This window comes from Crinia signifera, chromosome 8 (assembly GCF_055691185.1).
Source record: "Crinia signifera chromosome 8, ASM5569118v1, whole genome shotgun sequence".
NCBI classification, from domain to species: Eukaryota; Metazoa; Chordata; class Amphibia; order Anura; family Myobatrachidae; genus Crinia; species Crinia signifera.
Window position 1 is genome coordinate 83,744,737 of NC_139224.1, and position 16,918 is coordinate 83,761,654.

Consider the following 16,918-nt stretch of genomic DNA (forward strand, 5'->3'; position numbering starts at 1 on the left):
TACTCTTTGAGAGAGAGAGAGAGTGTGTGTGTTAAAAATATATATATATATCAGTTTATATGTTGGGGGGGGGGGTGTAGAAAATCTAACAATTACATTTGTCAAATGGTGTGGTGATGTATCTATAGGATCCTATAATATAATATACCAAACCTCCCATTTTTTGGCAGTGTCCGGCAGTTGAAAGTCCCCCCTGTCACTGGTTAATAGACACTGTGCGCAAATCACACAGCATCTATTCATGCGCCAACAGCACCGAAAACAGGGTGTAGTCTCACAGGTATAGGTCCAAGACCCTTTCCACTAGGCCACGCCCCAACAATTCAGGCACGCCTTTGGTGTTGGAGCGTGCCTCACCGTCCGTCCTCAAAGTTGGGAGGTGTGATATATAGCCAAACACTACTGTAGACATGGCTTTTGCCAAATTTATACATAGCTCCCAACATTTTGTTGTCTGAATGAAGTTGGCTCCCGAAAAGGGCTTTGTGAGCTGCTGGCCGTGCCCCCCCCCCCCCCCAAAAAAAAAAAAAAAAAACTGGGCTTGTGTTGGTAGCAGTATACCTTATATGTATGACCCTGTGTGTCCAAAGTGACCCCCCAAGTCACGGGCGGTGCAACTCATACCGACACATCTGGAGAAGCGACCATTAGGTTCATGACAGTGTCTGGATCAGTGACCGGTAGGTCCGTGACGGTCTCTGGATCAGCACCAGAGTAAAGGGAAATCCTTCAAACACATTTCACTTCAGTTTTATATTGGTACAGATGTGTCCTCATACATCTTTTCTGTACCCACATTAAATAACCCCTATTGGCATGCCATGTCATGTGATAATCTTTTGGGGTGGGGCATCTTTATTGCTTTTCTTTTGCTGAAAATGTATCTTAATTGTAATAAAATGTGACTAGGATGCACAATGACACTTATATATCAGTGTGTCACTGAGTCTCAGACTCTTCTACAAAGTGCTTAAATGTAGCAGCCACAGTTTTCTCCAATACAAGTTCTGTTCTGGTCTGTATGCAATATCTGTCAAACACAATAGTGTATTCTCCATTGCATTTGACACATTTTCAGCAAAAGAAGACACTGACATTAGCTGCTCACTCATGGCTGCTCACTCATGATAGGCATCTTGTGTTTTATGATGTATAAGGACACATCTGCAGGGTCAAAAGTGGGGAGGGACGCACATACCCCAGGTGTGGTGTGCAGAGATGTAGCGAGGGCGGAGCCGGTGGAGAACAAGCTCCGGGCGCCAGAAGCTATCAGGGCGCTGGCACCGCCATCTTGCCCGCTCCCCTGCAATCTTGTCTGCCCATTCATTCCGTCTCCCCCGCCGGCGCCAGCTCCCAGCTGTGTCCAGGAGACGTGGAGCTATTTAAAATTCATATCTCCCGCTGGACCGCTAGCCAATAGGCGCTTGCGGTCCAGCAACCAATCAACTGGTGGCTGCTGGACCGCATGCGCCTATTGGCTAGCGCGGTCCAGCGGGAGATGTGAATTTTAAATAGCAGCACCATGCACGTCTCCCGGACACAGCGGGGAGCCGGAAGCGGGCAGGCTTGGCGAAAGGGGGAGGGGGTGCGCGGATTGTACCACTGAATTGGGTAATGCAGAGCACGGGTACGCAGCCGGTGCCATGTATACTATGGGTAATGCAGAGCGTGGGGTATGCTGTCCGGCTCTTTATACATCGGGAGACCGTCCGGCAGTATGCAGTGAAGATCATAGAGGTCACCCTAAAGAGAATGAGTACAGAGCAGCTACAGGAGGTTCCAATGTCCACAGCTAAAGAGCTGAAGATCCTTCACCAGGTGTCCTATCACCCCTCAATCAGTGAGTACCTCTATATCTTGTGCTTACCAGTACCCCCCATCACCCCTCAATCAGTGAGAACCTCTGTATCTGTCCCCCACTTCCCAGTACTCCCCATCACCTCTCAGTCAGTGAGTACCTCTATATCCAGCTTGTGCTTTCCAGTACCCCCCCATCACCCCTCAATCAATGAGTACCTCTATATGTCCTCCTCTTCCCAGCACTCCCCATCACCCCTCAATTATTGTTTTTTGTTTGCTATGTACGGCGCTGCGGACACCTTGTGGTGCCTTATAAATAAACAAACTACTACTGCTTTGCCGAAGGGGGGGGGGGGATGTGAGAAACATGCCCTTTCTCCGGGCAATGTGGAATCTAGCTACACCACTGGTGGTGTGATACCCATACATGCATAAATGGGATGGGGGGACTGTCTTGCCCTGGGTGACAAAAATCCTAGCTTTAGCCAATATCTGTATCCACATTTGGTCAAGTGTTCCACAGTTCCAAAGCTCAGCATGTCCTCCCCCCTCCAAGCAACAATCAAGAGTGGGAGCTTCCTTGGGGCTGGAAGAAAGCTGCTGTAGAACGGAATGTAGAACTAAAAGTAGCACCTGATTGTTGTAAGTTTAATTCAACATTCCTGCCTGCAGCAGTATGAAAACTTTCTCACCTTCCTGTAATCCAACTCTGGAAATGTGAAAGTGATTCCTCAATGACAGGGAGCCTATTTATCAATGATCACATATTCAATGCCATCTAGGCATGATATTAGTGCCATGAATTGCATTGCAAAATGCGATCCTATAACCTGAATGTATTAATAAGCACATGCAGGGACAGGGGTAACCCTCTGTCTGGACAGCTACGTGATGTGTAGTCCATATGCTACACTGGGCTACCAAAATTTGCAGATGATGATAGCTGCTGCAGGGACCAATAATCGGGAATGCTTTTCATTATTGGAAAACTGGATTGCATCATGTTCCATGGAAACCTATGGGGGATGCAGCTGCAGGTGGAAATGGAGGAATCACAGCACATATAGGAAATAACTGTTGTTGTCCCTCCTTCATACATTCGGAGGATACTTAATATTTGCAGCTTACCCCTGAAAACATGTTTTCATGGAAATAGCGGTTACAATGATAAAAAAAACCTCTTTGGTCTTAATCCAGAAGTGTGGGCTTGAATGTAGGGCACATTTGTTCTCAAAATGTGCAAAACCATGTGCACTGCAAGTGGGGCCAATGTAACTTGTGCAGAAAGAGTTCAATGTGGGTGGGGCTTGTTGAAGCTGAAATCTGAATTTCTGTGTAAAAAGTAAAACAAGCAGTATTTACCTTGCACAGAAACAAAATAACTCACCCAAATCTAACTGTTACAATGAACATGGTTTTGCCCATTTTGAGAACAAATTTGTCCTGCGATCAGGTCTGAATTAGTCCCATTAGTAGAAGTCTGTACAGTCTCCTTGCACAGCTCTTTCAGTTTTATGTTAATAATCCAGAATGGGTCTATGAACAGAACTCCAGTTCCATTCAGCATTCTTACCAAGGGCCTTATTCTAGTTCAGTCTTTCTGAAAAAATCCTTCTTAGATGGACAAAACCATGTGCACTGCAGGGGGGCAGATGTAAAATGTGCAGAGATAATTAGATTTGGGTGAGATATTTTGTTTCTGTGCAGGGTAAATACTGGCCGATTTTATTTTTACACTGCAATATAGATCTCACTTTGAAGTAAAACCCCACCAAATCTAATTCTCTCTGCATAAATAACATCTGCCCCACCTGCAGTGCACATGGTTTTGTCCATCTAAGAAGGAATTTGTCGGAGAGTGAACTAGAATAACCCCCCAAGTGTCTGATTTCTACATTCTTGCTGGAGCTGTTCAATAGAATATGTACTGAAAGAAATCTAGGAAATGCCATAAATTATGTACAAGAAAAAAAGTGGTTCTGAAATTTGATGATACAAAATGAAATATATAATATAAACTGATGGTAGCATAGCATGGTGTTAACACATACATAAATACAATCAATAGATATACCTTGGTTGAGGATATAAAGCCACCTATCACATTATATATATATACAGTGGCGGAACTCCCGGAGGCAATGGAGACATTGGCCTCTGGGCGCCAGCTATAAAAGGGGCACATGCTGTAGGGCTGACTCAAGGACCATTCATTACTTATAACTCGCCGCACGAACCCTGGCCAATCAAGTCTGGCAGTGCTAGCGGCCAACCACAGCGCCAGCTGCTCCATCAGTTCTGCAGTAGTTTGAGACAGAGCAGCGCTGGCTTTGTAAACTTAGCTCCGATGCGGCCTGGCTGTGACCTCAGGCGATGTGGCGGCACAGTATCCTGCGCACACAGTGCCCCCAATACAGCACTAAAGCTGCGGGTACTGTAGGACTGCCGGGTAAGGAGGGACTGGGAGCTCTACTTCTTCTTCAGATCCCGAATGGTTAGGGAAATATTTTGTGTTGGGCTGGACAATTATGTGTGTAGTGTGTGCCGTATCCTTTTCTGTTTCACATTATTCATTGTGAGACAATGTATATTTTTGGGGGGTGAATAAGGTGTATTTGTCTATTTGGATTTAAAATAAAAAATTGGTGGGTGTATTTTTTGATGAATGTGTTTTGTGTTTGGAACAGTGCATTTTTTGGGGGTGATTTTATTTTGTGGGAATAATGTGATTGTTTTGTATGGGAATAATCTGTGTTTTTTGTGTGGAATAATGTTCTTTTTGTGTGGAATGTTTTTTTTTGTGGGATACTGTAATGTGGGGTTTTGTGTGGGAACAATTTTTTTGTGTGGAATAGTGGGGTTTTTCTATGGAATAATGTGTTTTTATTTTGTATGGAATAATGTGGTATTTTTTTCTGTGGTGGATAATGTTTTTCTTTGGTGGGCGTTAATGTGAATTTTTTTCAGTAGGGGATAATGTGTTTTTTTTCTTCTCTGTGGGCCATTTATTTGTGGCCCATGCCCACAGTTTGTCATATATTTGAGCTATTCAATTGCTTCTGCAATCAGATGCCCATTAGCGGCTTACATCATATTTTTTCTTGCAGCCTCCGGAGGTGTAAGAAAAAACGTGAAAGTCTGTAGTTTAGGTGCACCCAAATCATAACTATAGACATCCAGTCAAGATCTTTAGATGGGTGTGTATGGCTATCTGATCTGAGACAATTATTGATACACATCTATTTGTATAGATGCCCAGCAGTTGGCGTGCACCACAATACAATTGGAAATGGGTGAAATAACTAAGAAAATTAACTTTTAGGGCTCTTTATCAGAGCTTAAGGACAATCACTAAGCTCATAAGAAGTTATGTGACTGATCACATTGCAATTACATCACTTCCTCCAATGGAGATTGGGTGTAGGGGGCACCACCATCTTTTTAGCCTCCGGGCACCTGGTAGGAACTTACGCCACTGTATATATATATATATATATATATATATATATATATATATATATAGTGTGGTAAAGAAAAGGTGGCACTCCAAGGCTTTGGATTCAAATAGTGTATTCAAAAGATTGACACCAACATTTCGGAGCGTGGTATGCTCCTTTGTCAAGGTGGGTAAAACAGTGAATAAAAAATACATACAGTGTCTTACCTTAAATAAAGGTGAATTACCGCCCCTTCTCCTCCTCAGTCGGCGCGGGCTTCCCGCGTCCGTCCCTGTCACCTATTGCCGGAAATGGCCGGAGATGTATTACTGCTTCCTGCATTGCTGTGTGGAACGCATGCTGAACGTGGCGCGGGCTCAGGGGATGTAAGCATGGCTGCGGCAGTGCTGCCCTAGGAAGGAAATTTACATGGACCCCGGCTACCAGTGACATCACACAACACAGCTAACCATAAGATGAACCAATGCTGCGCCCTCCCATCTGCCCTGTCCTATTATATTGCATAGTGAATATTAATTATCAGTTTTTTTTCTAATAATAAAAACATATTCAATGTTATTAAAATCTGGGTGTGTTGTTGGGGGGGGGGGGCGCCCAGAGATATCAGTGTACCGGGCCCCAAGATTTCTGTTGCCAGCCCTGAGTATAAAATACACACTGTATAAAAATTGCAACTTCCCATATAGTGGACAGTTGCAGTAATGAAATAAGCGCTTGAATAGGGCAACTAAAAATCGGGTCAATCGCATTGCATGCAACCAAATCACATGCAATGCGATCGACCAAACTGACCCAATTTTTTACATTGGAACCAATGTTAAATGGTCCCTGACACCCGATTTTACATTGTCCACAATGTTAAATGCCCCCCAGACCCCATTTTTCATTGTATGCCCCCCCATTGTTAACGCCACGCCACAACCAACGTGAACCCGAAGCGTGGCGAGAGGCGGCGGTACGAGTCCTCCGACCTTTTCATACCCACACTATCCACGTCAGCATGGAGTTGAATTTATATAGTGTGGCGAGCGCAGCGAGCCACCGAGCCCGAAGCGTGGCGAGCGGACGCGCATTACTTCAGACGTATTCCGCATCCACTCGCCACACTTCGGGCTCGATGGCTCGCTGCGCTCGCCACACTATATAGTATCAACTCCACGCCGAAGTGGATAGTGGGGGTATGAAAACATTGAAGGACGCGTAGCGCCGCCCCTCGCGGGCTCACTGCGCTTGCCACGCTTTGGGTTGGCATTCATCGTGGGGTGGCATTAACAATAGGGGGTATTTGACATACAAATTACCCATCTGGATGGCTATACAATCAAAAATCGCGTATGGGGGGCCATTTAACATTGGTTCCTATGTAAAATCGGGTCCATCGAATTGGTCGCATCGCATGCCATTATAATGGGATGCGATGGACCTGAAATGTTCTGCTGGGAAACCTTGCATCCTGCTGTTCATAAGGATGTAGGTTGAACTTGCTTAAAGGGGTACAGGGGAAACCCCATTGTGCCCCATTGCCTTGGACCCTTATTTTCCTCTAGGGATCAAGTTCCAGACTTGGCACTTAAATTATACATATGTTACCATATAAATGGCACAGGATAATGGTGTATTTTCTACAACACATTGCTGTTATTAATCTGGTAAATTCATTCATGCACTTGCAATATTTACTATATATATATTTATCAAAGGGCCTAGCCCATCCTCTCTTTAATGGGTAGTCAAACCCATGTGGTGGCTAACCACATCCCCTCTGGAGACTAGCCACACCTCTAAACATGGGCACCCTACCACTGCATTCCCCAGTGGGTCTTTCATGCCCCAGGCAAACACTGTAGGATGTTACCATGACACAAACCACCAATCTAACCATTGCTGCAGACCACGTACACAACTTCATGACAACTGTATACATGATGGAAGGTGCCTCTTTAAGCATTACAATGCTCCCTTCCACACTGCTAAAATTGTTCAGGAATAGTTTGAGCAACATATAAAAGAGTTCAAGGTGTTCACTTGGCCTACAGATCTCAATACAGTGGAACACCTGTGCGATGTGCTGGAAAATGTGATATTTATGCATGTGTCATATAGACAGAAGTAATCGTGAGTTTCACATAAGAAATTAATATATCAGAGCTTACCCTGCACTGGCATATGCAGAAGGGATGGCAACCAGGAACTGATCTGAGGACTCATTGGGCCACTCTCAGACTGATCTCCAGGGTGTCTTCCTGGCACACCAAATGGTGCCAAACCCCTGGCCTTGCTCCCTTGGCTTTGGCACTGCAACCCTACAGCGAAGGATACAATATCTATTTAAAAAGTAGACCAATACGTACAGCATGTTAGCCTTTTTTCCCACACAATTTATTCATGAGATGGCATTACCATTTAATTTTGCCATTGTCATGTTACGTATAAAGGAAAAGGTGGTTATTTTGTATGTGATACACACATTTTCCTCCTGTCATTTTTCCCAACATTAATTTGTTTTATTCACTATGGCAACAGATTACAAATGTGTCTGTGTACTAATATATCTGACACTATGCAACTAAATCACTCACTTAGCTTTAGCGTGTTCCTTAGCATCCTAATGTTAAAAGCTGAGCCAAGAGAATGTGGTCCTACAGTTACTGAGCCAACACTAGTGAAAGGATTGTGTTTAAATGATAATGTAATCTCAGGACTGCTGTTTATAGTGAACATACAGCGAAAGTTTTAGTTTCAACATAAAAAAATATTTACCTTTCGGGTCATTGCTTTATTATAAGAAACAACTACAAAATAGATGTAGGAATAAAATTCACTACCATGGTCAAAAGTGAATTCAAGCACCAAACATCCAGTTAATGTAGGCATATATACAGTAGCTTTCTACTGACATTTTAGAAATTCTGAATTTGCATTGCTATGTGTACTGTGGCTTGAACTTCCAGGATCTGAGTATACCTGAGCAGCTGCTCCAGTGTTTCCAACAGAATCAGATTCCAGACTAAAGCAAAATGTGAAACTCCCGCCGTTAGCTTCTCGCAGGTTTAGGATTCTGTTTAAGCGACCTGCGGCAGTGACTTGGCGCTATTTCACTCTGACCAGGCACACTGAACTCTGCTGATTCAAGTGGCTTTGTCCCGACTACATACTAATACAAGTAGCTTTTCTCGACACAAAGCACGCTGCTTTGCACTCTGCGGGTGTAAGTGGCTGCGCTGTGTCAATAAGTGGCTGCTATATCCATGCTCAATACAAATGGCAGGGTTGTGTCCATACAAGTGGCTGTGCTACTTCCAGACTCAGTGTCGGACTGGGGCATGAAGGGCCCACCAGGGAAATGCACTCACAGTGACCCACCAAGGGGCGTGGCCATTTTTGAAGTGGTGTGGCCACCTGACCTGAGAGGAGTGGCTAATTATCATAGGTGCCCCCTTGCATAGTATATAAAGAAAACAAAATGTACCTTTCAAACAAGGCAGATTTCAGCGCAGTCCCGGCGCTCCTCCTAATACAATACAAAATGGCCGCTGCCTCACAACAAACTGTTAATAAGGATGCAAGAAGAGGACGCCACCTCCTCTACCACCCTCAATAACTGTCTGCTGTGAAGGAGCAGCCATTTTGTGAGGGGCATTTACAATGGAGACAGGAGGTGTGCCGGGACTGCAGATAGGAAGATCTGCTGGTCCCAGCGATCCGGCAGCAGAGCAGTAACAGACCCAACGATGGTGGCGGTCCCATTAGTAGAGCAACAATAGCTATTCTTCACAGGGTCATGGAGTCCTCCGCCAGCTTCGCTACAGCCTACAAAGCGGCATACAGCTAAAAGCAGTGGTGCAATCGGGAGATTGAGGATAAAGTAGATTCCCGCTATTGCCAGGTGGTGCATTAAATCAATTCCACAGCACGTCACCTAACCAATAGAAGCGCTGCATTTGGGAGAGTTAACCCGATGCTCCATGACCATAAGAAATATTTATTGTAATGGTGCAGGTGTACAACTCTGTAGCCGCACATTACAAGTATGGAATTCAGCTCGTTAAAGGGGACCTGTACATATTAGAAGGACTTATATTGGTGCATCAATGTTCTGGTGACTTTGTTCACTAATATTCATATTTTATATACATTTTTTAATGAAGCTTTTATCAAACTCTAAACAAGAGTGCAATGTCATGTTCCAACAGCATTTAAACACCGGCAATGGTACCTGATGTAACCCGATATCACACCATTCACATGCCTGAATTCACTAAAAATTGTTTGCACCCATATGGAGCAGAAAGCGATTTGTTGTGAATTCAGTCCGCCATAAAGTGCGCTTGGGGCCGTGATGATTCATCTGCACCTAGAGTCTGTGCTCTAAATGGATAATTACTATGGGGGGTCACCATGACGGACGTCCGTGACGTGTGTCATGTGACGTCGGCCCACAGCCAGCCACAGGGGGAACGGATGCAGCTGACGCTAGTGAATGAGAGCTGCCCACCCTGTCCTCACACAGAGAGGTGTCTCAGATCTGCGAGGGCTGGAGAAATCATTCAATGGTCACCCAAGGCTGTGAATGGATGATTATGCAAATATCCATTTGCATGCCTGTGGGGGTTTGGGGGGGCGGATGGGCCATGCGGGCGTCCCCTGGTGGACTCGCAAGCCTGCAAAATGTGCAGCCTTGTGAGTCAACCAGCATAAGGGCCATTGTTTCATAGGGCTAAAAATGGTGCCTTCTATTGAACAGTTATGGCTAAATGCTTATATCACAAACCCTAAAAAAAAGGTGTATTTTACAAAGAATTGTGTTTCTCTCTCCTGCACGTTTTTCCAAAATCGCCAACTTAATAGGATGCGAATTGCGGTAAAAATTGCACTCTTTCTGGGAAAGTGGGGAACCCCCCCACAATGAAGGGCCCACCCCCTGCCCATGCTGAAGCTTAAGAAGCGCAGAAGACAGCATGTGTATGATTTCTTTCTACAGGAACCCAAATGGATTTGACATGCCCATTCAGTTACCCACAGGTAGTGTATGAGTGGATGATGTAGTATGTATAAAGTTTTACTGGTCGTATGTGTCTGTGGTTTTTTTCACTATTTGTACTATTGTGCAACTACAAGTCCCTGCGGGCCCTTTAATACCCTGCATGCTGTGACTTGTGGTTCTCCAAGGCCCTGCATGTGGTGCAGACTTGTAGTTCCACAACAATACACAATAGTTTGTTCTATTTTTTACACAAACATCAGCCCAGTGCCCACCACACAGGGGCAACAGGGAAAGCCCCGGGCTTCAGCTTGGGCAGGTAAATTAAGTCTGTCCCCCGTATTTTGGGAACAAGGACCAGCCCTTGAGCCTGGTGCTGGTTTTGAAAAGTCCAGGGGAACCCTATTGTCTTTGCCCCATGATTTTTTTAAACCAGTACCAGCTCTTTGAGCCCAGGGCTGGTTATGCTCAGGAGGGTGGACCCCACACCATTTTTTTCAGAATTTTTTTTTACAAAAAAACGCAGATCTACCATGTCTCCAAAATTGTACATTTCCACAAATTCGCACATTTTCATGTGTGAAGGACTTTGGATACAAGGGGTGACATTTGTTGAATAAAGGTCAATATACCGTATATAGTCGAGTATAAGTCGACCTGATTATAAGCCGAGGCACCTAATTTTACAACAAAAAACTGGGGCCCTCACTCGAGTATACGCCGAGGGGGTCCTTTTCAGCATAAAAAATGTTCTGAAAAAGTAGGCTTATACTCGAGTATATATGGTAGATACGTTATAGAATATGTAAAAAAATTTTTTTAGAATAAATTCAGATCAGTATGCTACTATTCAAATAAGGCAGTCACTTATCTGCCAAATTATAGGTACAACAACAAAAAACTAATAGTTTTTATTTATTTATCACTTGGCGCAGCATGGATGGTGTACATTACCTACCTAGAAATGTGTTTGAATTACTCGGTGTGATGCATGTGCATGACAGCAAGTGCATATTTGCACCCATGATCCATATGCTTTCTTAGGAGGCAAACGCAGGTGTCACTAGAATTTGACACACTAATGCTGGCCATACATCAGGACGACCAGCATTAGATCCTAGTTATCTAATGATTGCCTCAGCAGTTTCCCAGACACGTGTGTGTGTGATTTCACATAAAATGTTATGTAAGATCTGCAACTCCCAGCAAAATGGCAGTTAGCAGCATCTTCATATCTTACATGCAGGACGATCTGAGGATCAACTTCATGACCCTTGGGCACACGCACCGTACCAAAAAACCTTACAATTTGCACTCAAAACACACACAATGCATTGCACGACCCCACTAAATTGTGCGATCGGGTCTGATATTATTGTCATGTATGGCCAGCTTTTGTCACACCCAGCAAGTGAGCACCTGTGGCTCTGCCGTGAGTTGTACTGACTTGGCTATATCTGTAATTGCGTGAGAATGGATCTTTAAAGAAATGCAGGCATCTTAATACACAGCTTAATCCTGCAAACTAATATTACACCAAAATCCCTGATTAGACCCGGTATTTGCAACACGGTTCCAATCAGCCTCGGATCCGAGATTTGCCCCGCTTACACTGTGGGGCTGACCCAGAATATTCCTGGGCCAGCACCATTTACACTGTACACAGGTGCAGGGGGCAGCACCTGGATGACCCGGCATACCCATTTATGCTGCCCCACCACCCGGGTCCTCCCTGGGTTCCACCCGGGTCAACGAGGCAATAACCTGGGTTTTTGCAGCAGTGTAAAAGAGATATTACTTACCTGGCTGATGCTGAACATGCCTTTGGAGTGGCCTGGACACGTTTCTCTTCCCTTTATCACTATTTTGGTACTTGAGGTCCAAATAAAGGTGTGACCTGTGCTGGGATTTGATGTGCAACTTGTGAAAATGTTATTACATTTGTCCTATCATGCAACTTCTAAGGAACTCTACTGCAAATGATAGCACATCCAAGTGCGACTTATGAAATCCCTCCATAAATGGCAGGTTGGACAGCTCAGTAGGTAAAGGGGATATAAAGTGGTATAATATATCTTTCCTACCATTTAACATACAGTACATGTGTTTTCAGGGTGAATGTGCCAGAGTGAAGGGACAGTAACATTTAGGATATTGCTGGATGTAAATAGTTTTGTTGGAAAATTGACCAAAGTATTCCAGCTCTTACATAATGTTTGAAAGAGAACTGGCAGAGAAACTTATTACTGGAAAATGCCACTAATAGATGGTTTTACAGCACTTCAATAAATCACACTCTGAGAGGAGATATTTTTAATGTCAAGTAAAATAAAGTAGAGAATTACTGTATTTGATCTGCTTATAAAAAATAAAAAAGCCTGCAGTGGCAGTTTATCAGATAAGACAATTAAGCTAAATGGCAGAATTCTTGTTATGTACACTAATTTGGGATGCAACTCAGAAGACGGTTCTTCAGCTGTATTGTGCAAAAGTTTTAGGCAGGTGTGAAAACAATTCTGCAAAGTCTTAATAGTTTATCGATTAACAAAATGCAAAGTGAATGAACAGAAGAGAAATCTTAATCAAAATCAATATTTGGTGTAAACACCCTTTACCCTAAAAACAGCATCAACTCTAGGTACACTTGCACAAAGTCAAGGAGTTTGTACGAATATAGCCAGATGTGTGATTAACCAAACAAGTGCTAATGATCATCATTTTCATATGCAAGTTGAAACACAATCATTAACTGAAATAGAAACAGTTGTGTAGGAGGCTTACAACTGGGTGAGGAACAACTTAACTCTGCTACAAAGGTGAAGTTGTAGACCAAGTGACATGTGACAGGTCATGCACCATGACAAGACTGAGAACAGCAACAAGACACAGGGTAACTATACTGAAACAGCAAGGTCTCTCCCAGGCAAAGATAGCAAAGCAGAAGCATAAAGAAACAGTCAACATTGAGGACACAGAGGATGGCCTAGAATACTTAATGCACCAGATGAAAGACATCATCTTACTTCCCTTCGATACTGGAAGATGTCCAGCAGCGTCATCAGATTATAACTTTCAGAAATCAGTGGGATCCAGGTACAGCCATCTACTGTCCAGAGCAGTCTGGCCAGAAGTGTTCTTCATGCAAATATTGCAGATAAACTAAATACATAGAAACTGGGGTGCAATTTATTTAGCAAAGGGCTGCAGGTTGCTTGCAAGTTAGGGGCTGCATTTTAGCTAATTAAGTTGATTTGGTCAGGATTAATGATGTCATCAACGCCTACAAATGCAGGCAGGTACTTATTCATCATTGAATTCCATCAGGGAAGCATTTGATTGGCTACAATGTATACAGCAGCAAGACAATTATCTTCAGTGTAAAGAAGAACAAGGAGTCCTGGAAGTGATGATATGGCCACCGTACAGCCTTGTCTGTCTGGGATTACAAGAAGAGGCGGAAGGATTTGAGCAAGCCATATCCACTGAAGATCTGTGGTTAGTTCTCCAAGACATTTGAAACAAAGCTCCCTGCCAAGTTTCTTCATAATCTGTGTACAAGTGTACCTAGAAGAATTGAGGCTGGTTTACACCAAATATTGACTTGATTTAAATGTCTCTTCTATTTATTCAATTTGCATTCTGTTATTTGATAAAAAATAAATTAACATTTCCATTTTCAAAGTGTTCTTACGTTTCAGTATTTTTACACAACTGAGTAAAACTTTTCACAGTACTTTATATGTTTAAAAGTAGTTGGGTGACATATACAGCATTGTTAGGACTAGCTCTTTGATAATCTGAAGATAAAGTATAAAGTATAAGGGTTACGTTTGTGAAGTAGCAGGTTTTAAGGGGGGTATTCAATGTCTGTCGAGCTCCTTATTTATGTCGAGCTTTGTTGTTTTCTCGACGAGAGGTTGGTTATTTATGAGGTCGCCTATTCATTGTCTAGTTTTCTCGACTTGTTGAGCAGAGCTCGCCTGATTTGGTTTTTGGTTTGCTCGACTGTCGAGTTTAACATAACTCGACTTGTCGAGTTATTTTGGGTAAAATCTGTCGAGATAATTCCTGCAGCCTATTCAATGTCAAAGAATTCACCTGACCTCGACTGTTTGAAATCACTCTTCCCTCAAATTTAACTCGACAATTATTTCTGTCGTGACAAGGGAGTTTCTCTTGTTGCATGTTCATAAATTGTGTTAAATGTATATGCAGGATTGTACTAATGTTTGTAGTGCTTATCTTGACTTCTGTCTTTGTGATATTTTGCTAAATATTCCTCTTTTGATTAACTTTCCATTTGCTGCATGTTTATATGGTATGCTTTAACCCATTATTCCATTGTCAGCATCAGTTTTCAGCTTGTATTATTACGCATTTGTTTAAATTATTCCATTTGGCATATAAGAAGTATTATCTTTTTTTCTGCTCACCTTTCATGTTCACTGTGCTGCATTTTGCCCATTGAAAGTCTTCTGTATACATGTCTATTTATGTCTACTTCTGGTTTGATCAAACACCTATGTTTAGGTCCCTTGTATACATGCTGGGGCAGAATTACTCAGGATACAATGTTTGTTTGTTGCCATTCTTTTGTTTACTTCTACAATGCATTGCAATTTACCTCAGAGCTCTCATTCCGGTACTGAGACTTCAGGGAGATACCAGCATTGTGCAGTCTGCTGATTTGGAAATGGTTTTTATTGGAGAATTTTCATTTTTAACAAGATATCTACTTTTATATAATTGACTATAAAAATGAAGCCTATCTCTGACAATTGCCACTTTCCTCTCTAGGGGAGAACTCGACTTGTCGAGCAGGGAAGAACTCGACTTGTCGAGCAGATGAGAACTCGACTTGTCGAGTTAAATTTTCAGTTAGCAAAATGAGAAAAACAAATGCAAATGCTCGACAATTCGGACGGTTACTGGTGGGATTGAAATTACAGTTTGAATAGGCGAGAACTCGAATTGTCGAGCTAAATATTCATGTCGAGCAAAACGAGAAAAACAAATGCTCGACAATTCGGACTGTCACTGGTGGGATTGAATACCCCCCTAAATCTCAATGGTTTTGTGGTGGAAACTGGGTTTATTGTATCCTAGAGTTACTAAGTTCAATACCGCCAAGTATTGACACTTCAGAATAGAAAAAACAAATACCTCCAGAACCGTCAATCAACCAAGCCAGTATAAGAGACACATTTAATAGAATGAGATACAATTGCCGGTGGAGTCATAAACTGGCCATTAGCCACATCACTCCTAGAGAATTAACATTTTGGTCACTCATTTCAATATAACCCCTCTCAAACTGGCAGTCGGGTTTGACCTATGATTAAGCTTTCAAGCGAAACATACATCAGGAGGACCGGACGGGCGAGGTACACATGGCTAATGTGACTGGCCCGACCTGCTAAAACTGTCTGCTGTATATGTGTTTAGCATTAAGCTAGGAGTCTGTGGCAGCCGCATGTAGTGGGATGTCAGGGAGCATAGTACCGGGGGTGGGGCTTTACCGCTTTTCACTAAAAATGCTTTCACACCGCAAACCTGCTTTAGACCAGGTATTTACATGCGATGTGAAAGGGGTTAAACTTGCTCTGACCCGTCTCAAAAACCGTTTTAAATACCTGGTCTGAGCAGGTTTTGTGGTGTGAAAGCAGCATATGACACAATGCTCTGGACTTCCCTCTTAATTTATGATTGCCCTCACCTGTTATGAACAGGGTAAGGGCTATTTCACACGCTCCTGCCGAGCGGCGAAATCCTGCACAGAGAAAAGCCGTGCCGCACACTGTAGTTAATAATGGACACAATTGTGTCCATTCACACGGGACGGCCACGGCCTGGCCACCCGGTTGCAGCCGGATCCCACCACTGGAAGGGACGGCTGCTGGGCTGTGGCCATCCCCTCCATTGTTAACTACAGTGTGCGGCCGTCCGGCAGGAGCCGGAGCGTGTGAAATAGCCCTAAGTCATGGGTCTTCAAACTGTTGCCCTCCAGATGTTGTGGAACTACATGTCCCAGCATGCCCTGACAGTTTTGGCATGCTCTTATAGGAAAAAATGTGGCAATGCAAGTTGGAACATGTAGTTTCACAACATCTGGAGGGCCACAGTTTGAAGACCCATGCCCTAAGTGATGAGAAAGGTGTTTCACTACAGGTAATGGCAATCAATAATTAAAAGGAACTTATGGAACGTATTCCTATGGAATGCCCTTCCACGCACAATAAGACTCTCAACTAGCCTCCAAACTTTCAAGTGTTCCCTGAAAACTCACCTCTTCAGGCAAGCCTATCATATTTAAGTTCTACCCGCATAACCCTCTGAGGCACTTATGTAGTATATAGCTTCCCTTCTGGACTTGTAACTTGGTGGGACTGCTATGCTATTACTGATGCCTGTCCTTGTGTTTCCCTCCTATGTCCCTATAGATTGTAAGATTGCACCAGGGCCCTCTTACCTCCAAGTCTGTCTGTTGTTACCCAGTTTGTTTTATCACAGTCTACTATTGTAAAGCGCAACGGAATCTGCTGCGCTATATAAGAAACTGTAAATAAATAAATAAACTTAGCATTGTGTCCCTCCTGGAAAGGGTCATGTTGGAAGTTATGATGTATCAACACTAATCACATTTTATTGGACCATTTTAAATCACTAGAGCTCTTACATT

The 16,918-nt window shown here is 43.3% G+C and overlaps 1 protein-coding gene across 1 annotated transcript in view; it reads right to left on the reverse strand.

The window, feature by feature from the left end:
- COLGALT2 (collagen beta(1-O)galactosyltransferase 2) overlaps positions 1 to 16,918 on the reverse strand; it is a 201,986-nt gene that overhangs the window by 162,350 nt on the left and 22,718 nt on the right. The window lies entirely within an intron of this gene.